The sequence below is a fragment of the Pinus tabuliformis genome, chromosome 2_1, assembly GCF_031772625.1.
Source record: "Pinus tabuliformis cultivar Carrire ecotype Pingquan chromosome 2_1, CPIR1, whole genome shotgun sequence".
Lineage (NCBI taxonomy): Eukaryota > Viridiplantae > Streptophyta > Pinopsida > Pinales > Pinaceae > Pinus > Pinus tabuliformis.
In genome coordinates this window covers 5,002,595-5,015,142 of record NC_142299.1, presented here as the reverse complement: position 1 = coordinate 5,015,142, position 12,548 = coordinate 5,002,595, and the positions used below count along the sequence as shown (strand labels likewise).

At 39.4% G+C, this 12,548-nt stretch overlaps 1 pseudogene; it reads left to right on the top strand.

The window, feature by feature from the left end:
* Window positions 1-1,046: 1,046 nt before the first annotated feature.
* LOC149198408 (cysteine-rich receptor-like protein kinase 43) lies at window positions 1,047-11,637 on the top strand (annotated as a pseudogene).
* The last annotated feature ends 911 nt before the right edge of the window (window positions 11,638-12,548 follow it).

Here is a 12,548-nt window from a genome sequence, read left to right as displayed (position 1 = left end):
TAACTGTCCTTAATATTAAATTATATTTTTATAATAAATCTTACCGGTTCTCATTAAATTAAAAATAGAAGATAGGTACAGGATTCTCTGGACTGAATATTTATTTTCTATCACTGCAGAGACTTCGACTTGGACTTTACTAATATTTCCGAGTCGTCGAGTGAGTCCAGTCAGTCACCTGATAAAGATGAGGAGCTTCGAAAGTTGAAGAATTTATAATAGTTTTCAATTCTGGCATACCACGGGGTACAGAGCTTGACAGTGGGCACTCAGAAAGCGTCATTTTGGGTGAGCCATTCCTGAATCCGGCGAAGCAACACAGGTATAGTTTTCATTAGTTTTCGGAGTCGTTTAATGAGGTCGAGGAATTTCAAAAAAAAATTTATAAAGGTAGTGTTTGAATCGTGTTTTGTATGGTGGAAATGGATTCAGCACCATTTTAAAATGTCCAAGATATCTTTTAAAATGTCCAAGATATCTAAATAATGTCCAAGATATCTAAAATTTTGAAGTTTAACAACTATAATTTGGATTTACAAAAATCGTTACAAAATTTTCTCTAAATATAACCAGAATTTCCATAACTGTCTGGCCAACTCCTCGTCCTGGTTAGACTACGCGTTGGTTTTCATGAATTTGCCCATGCATCACAGTTTGAGTTTCCGTCGATTTATTTATTTTCATATTCTACATTTAACATAGTTTCATTGATTCTGGGTAGTCCCTATACGTTATTTATCCCTATGGGAAACTTGCAAACATGGTCTATGCATAGCGTACGATATCAGTGCAGAGTAAATTAGAATTTTGAGAGGCACTGATATTGGCAAATCCTTGCACCGTAGGTTTTCCATTCTCCATTGGCCATGACAATCCTCCATGGGAAAGTCTCATGGTCGACTCTCCTCGTGAGAGACTATTAAACTATCTTATGGAATGGCACTTCTCTTCAGTCGCAGATTTGCGAGGCACAAAATTATTCTACATGCCACCACAGTGTCAACTATACAAAAGGCAGTAAGTTTGAGGAAAATCTGAATACAGTGATGAATACGCTTATTAAAGACACGGCCCAGAAAAGGTTTAACACTTCTGAGTATGGCCGAAGTCCTAACCAAATATATGGCCTCCTACAATGTCTGGGAGATACAACACTCGACCAGTGCTACAGTTGTTCACAACAAGCAAACATTACTCTTCGACAAAGTTGTGGTAATGCAGCCGGAGGTTTAATTTGGTTTGATTACTGTTTTTTACGTTATGAGAACTATAGTTTCTTCGGACAATTGGCTACCACTGATGGATGGTATCTTAACAATGGAATGAATATTAATCCTAGTCCCGATGCCTTTCATTTGATGAGGCTGTTCGTAAACTATTGAACAAGTTGAAAGCTGAAGCAGTATCTGGATCTAAATTATATGCTTCTGGAATGAGTAATGATTCCTTGGGTCGAGACATGTACGGTCTGGTCCAGTGCACCAGAGATATGTCTGTTGACAACTGCACATCATGTCTGTCAGAAACAATAAATAATATTCTTCAAGTGTCCGGCTGGAACGAAAGGATCCCGTTATTTTATGGGAGGCTGCATAGTTCGCTGCGAAATGTATATATTCTTTACTTCAAACCCTGCGAATACACCGGTGCCGCATGACAACATGTCTTCCAAAAGGTAAGCCATCATTTTAGGTGTTACTGGCCGCTTGCTTGTAGTGTTATTATTGGTGTGCGTATTTGCAACTGGAAGGAGATTGAAGTCGGCAGTTCGAAATAGATATGAAGGGAATGCATCAATTATTTGGTTGGGTCCAGCAAGTCTTTGTGTACACATAGAATGCGTCCTTACAATTTATTTGCTCTGTTACAATATTGTTAAAGTTTAGTTTTTAAAACCGGTTTTTCACAAATCCTCTTCGAGAAAACTGCCAAGTGATTGCAAGAGCAAGTTATACACATTCAATTTTTGCACCTATATTTTTCACATTTAGCTGTTTATCTTGGTTGTATAGGTCATGGACAAGTCGAGGAGGAGACATTAATCGATCAGGATCGGCAAATTGTGTTTACCATGGACACATTGATAACTGCTACGGATAAATTTCATGAGAATAATAAGCTTGGAGAAGGTGGGTTTGGCGCTGTATACAAGGTAATAGTGACGAAGAAATATTCTACTGGTTTATAAAATCCTTAATTATCATTTTCGGCGGGGCTTCTCTCACGGCACCCTTAGACACTATCTTCATACATATATTTTTGTCTGAATCTTTTTAGGGAACGACTGAAAATGGAAAAGAAATAGCTTTGAAGAAGCTGTCCTTACAATCTCTGCAAGGAAAGAAAGAATTTCTAAATGAAGTTAAACCTGTGGCCAAAATTCAACATAGGAATCTTGTGAACCTACTAGGCTGTTGCACAGAGGGGAATCTTGTGAACCTACTAGGCTGTTGCACAGAGGGGTCGAAACGGTTGTTTGTTGATGGGACCAACCCAAAGTTCCGCACAACGAAAATTTTAAATAATACAATATTACATTAATCACTGATTAAATGATTAAATAATGATTTTCTCGTGGACTTAACACTTGTGGTTAACGTTAAATCTTCAGATGATTCTAGACTTTGTTAAGGTGGCATTTATGACAGTCTTTAATGTCACTGTGCTGGTGGTACTTACCTTGGTTTGCGTTTCCCGCTCCCAGGTCTATGCCAAAACCCTTCTTTCCATTGTTATTCGATCATTTTTGCTCTGGGTTTCCTCTGTGTTGAGGGTTTGGTCTGGAAATTCTTATGTTGCAAATGTATGATATTAAGCTGCGATTATGTGCGCGCCAGTCATGGACTACTATGCTTGTGAATGTGGCACCTACGTTTATCTGGGTGACTTGTGGGCTCGGCTCCTTGAGCACATGGTGATGACTCTGCTCGTTTGCATCGAGAAATAGTCACAATATGTCCTATTCAATTATTTGGCTTGTTCTCACTTCACTGTTATTGTTCTTTAATGGTTATCTGACTGATTTAGAGTTGATTTTTGTTGTGAATGCTACAGGTCACGTCTACAGTGGCCTCCTTCTGTTCGCGATTTCGCTTAGGGAACTTAACTCTCCATGATTTTTTTCTTCTCCTCATCTTACGCTAGTTCTAACGATCTTGGCTCCTCCGTCTCAGGTTGCCACTATGGCTCGTGACTTCTGGTTTTGCTTTCTCCTTGCGTGGCCAAAAATCCAGGTAATTTCTTCCCTTAATGTAGTGACAATTCTCTACCCTTCGTTTATTTTTGTCAGTTGACAGTTTGCTAATAGTCTTGCCCTGTTTTGGTTGTGTAGGTTGGGGTTTGGTTCGTGGGCGTGTTTGGTATGAACGCCACTGTCCTTGTTCCGCTAGGCTCTGCCACTGTCTTGACTTATTTTCTTGTACTTATTTTGTGTCGGTTTAATGGGATTGAGTCCCGGTATTTCTTTCTTAATATGCCTCTGTTGTCGCTATGTGACCTGGGCTGTTGGCACAAACCCTCGTTTGACTCTGTGAAATTTTGTAATGTTACAATGATTTTGAAAGATTGCCTGGAGGCTGTTCGCAACTCTCTTCTAGGGTTCCACTGGTTAATTTGATTTGATAAATGTTTGTTGTATACAATCAAATATGTTTATGTATATCTTTCTGGAACTGAAACCCTCGTCTAGGGTTCTAATGGCTAACTCGGCTCTTTAACTGTTAGTTGGCTATCTCCAGACCCTCTGTCAGATGTATGCGAATATATATATATATATATATATATATATATATATATATATATATATATATATATATATATATATATATATTTGTTCTGGAATGAAAAGAAATCACAATGTTTTAGTTTATGTCTGTTACCTCTATTTCGGAGTTTTATTACCAACGTTCACATACTCGCTTTTGCTCGAACTGTTTGTAATTTTTCTTGTCTGTTTTGGTTGTGGTCTCTCTTTGTGGATTACCAACTTTCGTTCTGGAAACTGGCATGCAACACTTGTTGTCTGCGTGCTGTTCTTTTAGAAAAGAAAATAAATGAAATAGTACGCATGCACCATGTCTGTTATTCTGGTTGTTCAATGATTAGGAAAACAATAAAGAAATATTATAATGGCTGTTACAGATGGATTTGAATGAATAAAAATTGTCTACTCTGTTTTTTATTACTTATGCTCGTACGCTGAACCTTCAAAATGATTTACAATCTTCTATTTGTACATTTTGTCCACAGTTATCTGAATTGTGCGTAATTACTTTTCAGTTTCTATTCTATTAGTTATACAACTGTGTATGCATTCGGTTCTTCTTGCATTGCAAGATTTTACATTTGACATGTTTGTCTTTTATTTTCTAAAATGAAAGAAATAGTTATAAAACTATTGTTTATTAAAGACAGACAAGACAGTGACCCTAACTGACTAGACTATTCCCTAACTGATATTGAAATTAAAAAGAAACAAATTCCTACATTCTACTTTGACTATTTAAACATAAAGAAACCGATCACTGATATAACTTTCCACCTTGGTGGAGACCAAATCCCGGTCATGGTGCCCTTAGTTGGATGCTCCTGCATCAGGCTTTCGGGGTAAAAAGAAATCATGACTCCGGTCCATGAGCTTCTCGACTGAAGACCCCGCCTGCTCTATCTGCTTGGCATCAAGCCATAAACTGTCCTCAATAGGACGGTTCTTCCACTTGACCAGATATTGTAGATACTCCTTCCGCCGAGTTCGTTTGGCCACCTGAGTGTCGAGGATTCTCTCGATCTTGGGAGGCTGAACGTAAGGCATTTGTCTCATCCAAGTTTCACTTCCATCTTGGGTGTCCCGTGTAGGCCATGTGGTTCTGTCTTCTTCTTCTAGATCAGCAGTGTAGGGAAACAGGTCTGCCACATTAAAGATGGGCGAAATGCCTATCCCTGGTGGCAATTGTATTTCATAGGCATTCGCTGAAAATTTCTGGAGGACTTTGCAGGGACCTATCTTCTTGTACTTCAGCTTGTTGTATGCACCTCTAAGGAAATGTTCCTTGCGCAAATTCACGAGGACTTCATCCCCTACATTAAACTGCACTTCTCTTCGTTTCAAATCTGCTTGTTGCTTGTACTTTTGACTGTTGTCCTGCAATTTAATTTTCACCTACTCATGCAAATCTTTCATCGCGTTAGCGAAATCTTCCCCATCAGCACTTCGCCTTTCCTGTTGTCCTAGATCTCGCAACTCATGCACTCCGTGAGGATGCATGCCATACAAAATCTGAAAAAGACTACAACCCATGCTACGATTAGGCAAGTTGTTATAAGCGAACTCTGCCTGGGCAAGTACTCGATCCCACATCTGGAATTCTCACCAATCAAGATTTGTAGCAGGTTCCCTAGACTTCTGTTTACCACCTCTGTTTTCCCGTCGGTCCGCGAGTGATAAGCAAAGCTCTAACTCAACTATGTGTCTATATTCTTCCACAGGGTGCACCAAAAGTGCCCTATAAACTTCACATCCATGTTAGAAAGAATAGACTTAGGCAAACCATGTAGCCTGACAATCTCTGTAAAGAACAAGTGGGCCACGTGAGTGGCATTGCTGGTTTTTCTGCAAGGGATGAAATGCGCCATCTTCGAAAACCGGTCCACTACTACCATCACCGAGTCATAACCCCGCTGTGTCCTTGGTAGACCCAAGACGAAGTCCAAGCTGACTGAGTCCCACAGTCTACTTGGAATAGGAAATGGTGTGTAAAGTCCCGTGTTTTGACTGTGTCCTTTTGCCAACTGACACACTTTACATCTGGTCACAAATCTCTGTACATCCCTTCACATTTTTGGCCAAAAGTAAAAATGGTTGAGCTGCTCTAATGTCTTGTCTATGCCGAAATGTCCGGCTAGACCTCCACTATGCTTCTCTCGAATGATATTCTCTCTCATCAAGCTGTCAGGAATGCATAATTGTCCTCCCCTAAACAACATCTTCTCCTACAAATTATAGTCCAACCATGGATTATTGTCTCTCACCAAAGGATTCTGGCATGCTTCATAAGAATCTGCGTCAGTCTGATACAAATCTTTCAAGTGCTCAAAACCCAACACTTGTATACTCTCCTGCAAGAGTAGGGCTCTTCTGCTCAATGCATCTGCCACCTTGTTGGCCTGCCCGCTGATGTGTTTCAACACAAAGGTGAAACTTTGCAAATATTCAACCCACTTAGCATGTTTGTGATTCAACTTGTGCTGTTGCATCACATACTGTAGTGCAGAATTGTTCGAGAACAAAAAAATTCATTCCCCAGCAAATAGTGTCTCCAATGCTTCAGCACTTGGACGATAGCATAGAATTCCTTGTCGTAGGATGAATACTTCTACCTGCTTTCATTCAACTTCTCGCTGAAAAATGCAACAGGTTTATCCTCCTGGTTAAGTACAGCTCCAATAGCCATACCACTTGCATCACAGCGAGCCTGAAAAATCTTTTTAAAATCTGGCAATCTCAGGATCGGTCTCTCTATGATCTTCTTCTTTAGTAGCTGAAAACTCCTCTCTGCTGCCTCGGTCCAACGAAAAGGCTGACTTGCCTTTTTGATAGTGTCCAACATAGGTGCACAGATTTCACTGAAATTTCTTATAAATTTTCGATAAAAACTCACCAGCCCATGAAAACTATGTACCTCAAATAAGCTTTTCGGGGATGGCCAATTGAATATCGCTGCAATCTTCTCTAGATCCATCTTCAACTTGTTTTCTGCTATTACGAAGCCCAAATAAACTAATTCTTTTTGCAGAAAAGTACACTTTTTCAGATTTATCAGCAGCTTATTCTACTTCAATTTTTCTAGCACTTTTCGAACATGTCAAAAGTGTTCCTCCCTCGTCTTGCTGAAAATTAATATGTCGTCTAGATACACTATCACAAACTTCCCGATGTATTCTTTCAGCATTTCATTCATTAACCACATAAAGGTATTGGGTGCATTGCTCAGTCCGAATGGCATTACGAGCCACTCATACAATCCCTCGTTAGTCTTGAAGACTGTCTTCCACTCATCCCCTCTCTAATTCGAATCTGATGATACCCACTCTTTAAATCAATCTTAGAAAAATATGCTGCCTCGCTCAGGCAATCCATCATGTCATCCATCCGTGGCAGTGGAAATCTGTACTGGATGGTGATCTTGTTGATGGCCCTCGAATCTATGCACATCCGCCATTCTCCTTCTTTCTTGGGAGCAAGAACTATTATAATTGCGAAAGGGCTCAAACTCTCCCTTATCAACCCTTTGTCTAGCAATTCCTACACCTGTTTTCTAATCTCCTCATTGTCTTTGGGGCTCATTCGATATGCTACCTTATTCGGCAAACTTTCTCCAGGTATAAAGTCAATATGATGACTTATGCTTCTTTTAGGGGGCAGTTTATCTAGCAAGTCATCCACCACTATATCACTAAACTCCTGCAACATCTGTTGGATTTCTGTGGGCAAATCTGACACCTCTATGTGTAGCAGCACCATCTTTTCTCTTCTAACAACAACATAGCTCACCTCACTATCTTCAACTTGTTTCAAAGACTACTTTCCGCTCATTAGCAACACTCTCATCTCACTTGTTCCCACTGTCTCTTCCTCCTTGATGGGCACAAGTGTGTGCTTGATCCCATCTTTGACAAACTTATAACAGTTTGTCTTCCTGTCATGTACCACCTTCCTGTCATACTGCCATGGCTTGCCTAGCAGTATGTGACATACATCCATCGGCATTATGTCACAAATGACTTTATCCTTATATCTGTCGATATGAAACTCCACTTCGCATTGCTCATCTACCAACAACTAATGGCCTTTTTGCAGCCATGATACCTTGTAAGGAGTGGGGTGTTTCAAACGCTTCAACCCTAACTTTTCCACCATCTCCGTGGCCACCAAATTATTTGTACTTCCACTATCAATAATAAGCTTACAACACTTACCGTGTGACTTATAAACTGTCCGAAATAAAGCTTTCCGCTGAGTTTTTTCAGGTATTTCCTTGGATGTTTTCAGCAACACCTTGTTCAAAACTAAGGCTTCCCCTATTTCTGGCACATTTTCTGCTTCTTGGGGAGGTGCCTCTACTTCTTCTGGTTGTGCGACATATGCATCTGTCTTTCAAGCTTGTTCCGCCTCAGGTCACTCAAAAGATCTGTGCCCCCACTTGTGACACCTGTAACATTGATAACTAGCTCCTTTGCCTCGGCCATTTCCCTTGCCTCGCTGATATGGCCTACCACCTCTCGTGTTGTCACCTTTCTCTGCTGTTCCGGAAGCTTTGGAACTACTGACTTCTTCATTACTGCCAGTAGTTTGCCCTTTGCCATAAGACTGTCCTCTTCCTCTGTCGGTTCCCCATCCTCTCCTAGCATTTTTTTTTTCTAGCGATCTTCTCCTCTTCTTTCATAGCACTTTGATATGCTTCTTCGATGCTTTTCAGAGAAAGAATGTTGATATAATATTTCTAACCTTAAGCCATTTACATACCTGGTTGTTTTCTCTGGGGTGTCCTTTGTATAACCGGCCCTTAAATTCACTCAGTAAAACTCTTTAGTGTATTGCCTTACTGTCATCCCTTTCTGCTTTAGTTTCTGCACTTGCCTGTGTAGTGCAATCTGGTAATCCTTAGGCAGAAATTTGCCTTTAACCTTGGCCACCATCCTTGACCATTTCTTGATTGGCAACTTGTTCAACCTCCTTCTCTCTGTTTGGACACTGTCCCACCACAGGGCTACGTGTCCCTTCAACTTTGTCACAACGAACTTAACTCTACGGTCTTCACTGACCTCTTCACACTTGAAATACTTATCCAGCTCACTGATCGAGTCCAACAGAACTTCTGTGGACAAGCTGCCATCATAATTTGGGATTTCTGGTTTAGGTTTGTTGCTCGCCAATAGGACCAATCTCAACAGTCTCACTTCCGGCCCTTCTTCATTCGATCCATCTGTTGTTACTATAACTTCCTCTTCGCTGTCATCACCTACCTCCGGACCCCTTCTTCTCCCTGCTTCAACTGCCTCCAAACGAGCAGTAAGGATCTTGATCTCCTCTCTCAATCCTTCCTCTGCTATCCTCTGAGCACCCCTTCCATGGCCTCGTCTTCCTACCTCCATTTCTCAAGCCAATTCTAAATCCTGCTCTGATACCACTATGATGGGACCAGCCCAAAGTTCCACACAACAAAAATTTTAAATAATAAAATATTACATTAATCACTGATTAAATGATTAAATAATGATTTCGTGGACTTAACAGTTGTGGTTAACGTTTAATCTTCAGATGATTCTGGACTTTGTTAAGGTGGCATTTATGACAGTCTTTAACATCACTGTGCTGGTAGTACTTACCTTGGTTTGCGTTTCCTGCTCCTCGGTCTATGCCAAAACCCTTCCTCCTATCATTACTCGGTCATTTTTGCTCTGCATTTCTTCTGTGATGAGGGTTTGGTCTGGAAATTCTTATGCTGCAAATGTATGATATTAAGCTGCAATTCTGTGCACGCCGGTCATGGACTACTCTGCCTGTGAGTGTGGCACCTGCATTTATCTGGGTGACTTGTGGGCTCAGCTCCTTGAGCACAAGGTGATGACTCTGCTCGTTTGCGTAGAGACATAGTCACAGTATGTCCTATTCAGTCGTTTGGCTTGTTCTCGCTTCACTGTTATTATTTTTTAATGGTTATCTCACTGATTTAGAGTTGATTCATGTTGTGCATGCTACAGGTCACGTCTACAGTGGCCTCCTCCTATTAGTGATTTCACTCAGGTAACTTAACCCTCCATGATTTTTTTCTTCTCTTCATCTTATGCTAGTTATAACGATCTTGGCTCCTCCATCTCTGGTTGTCACTGTGACTCGTGACTTCTGGATTTGCTTTCTCCTTGTGCGTACAATACTCCAGGTAATTTCTTCCCTTAATGTAGTGAAAATTCTCTACCCTTTGTTTATTTCTTTCAGTTGACACTCTGCTAATAGTCTTGCCCTGTTTCGGTTGTGCAGGTTGGGGTTTGGTTTGTGGGCATGCTTGGTATGAATGCCACGGTCCTTGTTGCGGTAGGATCTGCCACTATCTCGACTTATTTTCTTGTGCTTAGTTTGTGTCAGTTTAATGGGATTGAGTCCCGGTATTTCTTTGTTAATATGCCTTTGTCATCGCTATGCGACTTGGGCTGTTGGCACAAACCCTCGTTTGACTCTGCGAAATTTTGTAATGTTACAATGATTTTGAAAGACTGCCTGGAGGTTGTTCACAACTCTCTTCTAGGGTTCCACTGGTTAATTTGATTTGATAATTGTTCGTTGTATACAATTAAATATGTTTATGTATATCTTTCTGGAACTGAAACCCTCGTCTAGGGTTCTAATGGCTAACTCGGCTCTTTAACTGTTAGTTGGCTATCTCCAGACCCTCTGTCATATATATATATATATATATATATATATATATATATATATATATATATATATATATATATATATATATATATATATATTTGTTCTGGAATGAAAAGAAATCACAATGTTTTAGTTTATGTCCATTACCTCTGTTCTGGGGTTTTATTACCAGCGTTCACATACTCGCCTTTGCTCGAACTGTTTGTAATTTCGCTTGTCTGTTTCAGTCATGGTCTCTCTTCGTGGATTACCAACCTTCGTTCTGGAAACTGGTGTGCAACCCTTGTTGTCTGTGTGCTGTTCTTTTAGAAAAGAAAATAAATGAAATAGTCTGCATGCACCATGTATGCTATTTTGGTTGTTCAATGATTAGGAAAACAATAAAGAAATATTATAATGGCTGTTACAGATGGATTCGAATGAATAAAAATTGTTTGCTCTACTTTTTATTACTTATGCTGGTACGCTGAACCTTCAGAATGATTTACAATCTCCCATTTGTACTTTTTGTCCACAGTTATCTGAACTGTGCGTAGTTACTTTTCAGTCTCTATTCTATTAGTTATACAACTGTGTATGCATTCGGTTCTACTTGCATTGCAAGATTTTACATTTGACATGTTTGTCTTTTTTTTTCTAAAATGAAAGAAACAATTATAAAACTATTGTTTATTAAAGACAGACAAGTCAATGACCACTGTTCCCTAACTCATACTGAAATTAAAAAGAAACAAATTCCTACATTCTAATTTGACTATTTAAACATAAAAAAACCAATCACTGATAAAACTTTCCACCTTGGCGGAGACCAACACCCGGTCATGGTGGCCTTCACTAAATGCTCCTGCATCACTTGTTTATGAGTACTTACCAAATAAGAGTCTCGATAAAATCCTATTCGGTAATTTATTCGCATTTTGTTTTGATATATAATTATGTCATGATAATTGATTAGTGTACTCCATCATTCATGGACACAGATACAAACAAACGCAACCAGCTTGATTGGCAGAAACGCTACAACATAATAGTGGGAGTAGCTCATGGGCTTCTCTATTTGCACGAGGATTCTCAACTACGGATTTATAAAAGCAAGCAATATTTTGTTGGACAAAAATCTGAATGCTAAGATAGCAGATTTCAGCTTGGCAAGACTCTTTCGTGAATATCAGAGTCATGTCAGCACAAGAGTTGCTGGAACTTAGTAAGATTTCAAAACAATTATCATCGTTACACACTGTGAAAAGCTATTCACATTTGGAGATGTATATGTTTTACTTCTGTGATGTCGACTTAAAGAGGATTGAAAGTATTGTAAATTTTTACATTATGAAAAATTTCTTCTGCAGATTTACCTTGGTTATGTTTTAATTTTCCAGGATCCGGGAATACCTTCTTGATTATGTTTTAATTTTGTAGGAATACAGTTTCCTTTGCAAAAATCTTGCACTTTATTGTTACTCAATTCCTAAAATTTCCATCCCATATAATCTTTGACATTGTAACTTGGATATGCAATGGGTATATGGCACTAGAGTATGCTATGCATGGGCAATTATCTGTAAAAGCTGATGTCTATAGCTTTGGCGTTCTTCTCCTGGAACTTATTACAGGAAGAAAGAACACCAATTTTAATCTGTCACTTGAAATGCAGTTGCTTCTAGCATGGGTGAGACACACTAATACTATTCTCACTTTATTTACACATGAACATAGCTACACTATGTAGGCCATGTTATTTAGTTCAGCGGAGTATGAGTTAAATTGATTATGAATGCTATAGCATTGGGAGAATATTTCAGAATTTCTACATTAATTAGAAGAAGAAATTACATTAATATCATAATGACTATCCATTATGATGTTGCTGCAGGTGTGGAGATTATACAAACGGGGAAATATTGTGGAGATGATTGATCCAGCTATAATTGTAATGTGCAACGTGGAGGAAGCATTAAGATGCATTCATGTTGTTCTTTTATGTACACAAGCTGACTCATCACTTCGTCCATCAATGTCTCTAATCACTTTGATGCTTTCATCTCATTCTGTGACATTACCGGATCCCACCTAGCCTGCTTTTGTGAATCCTTGTGTTTTCGAAAACAGCAAGGCC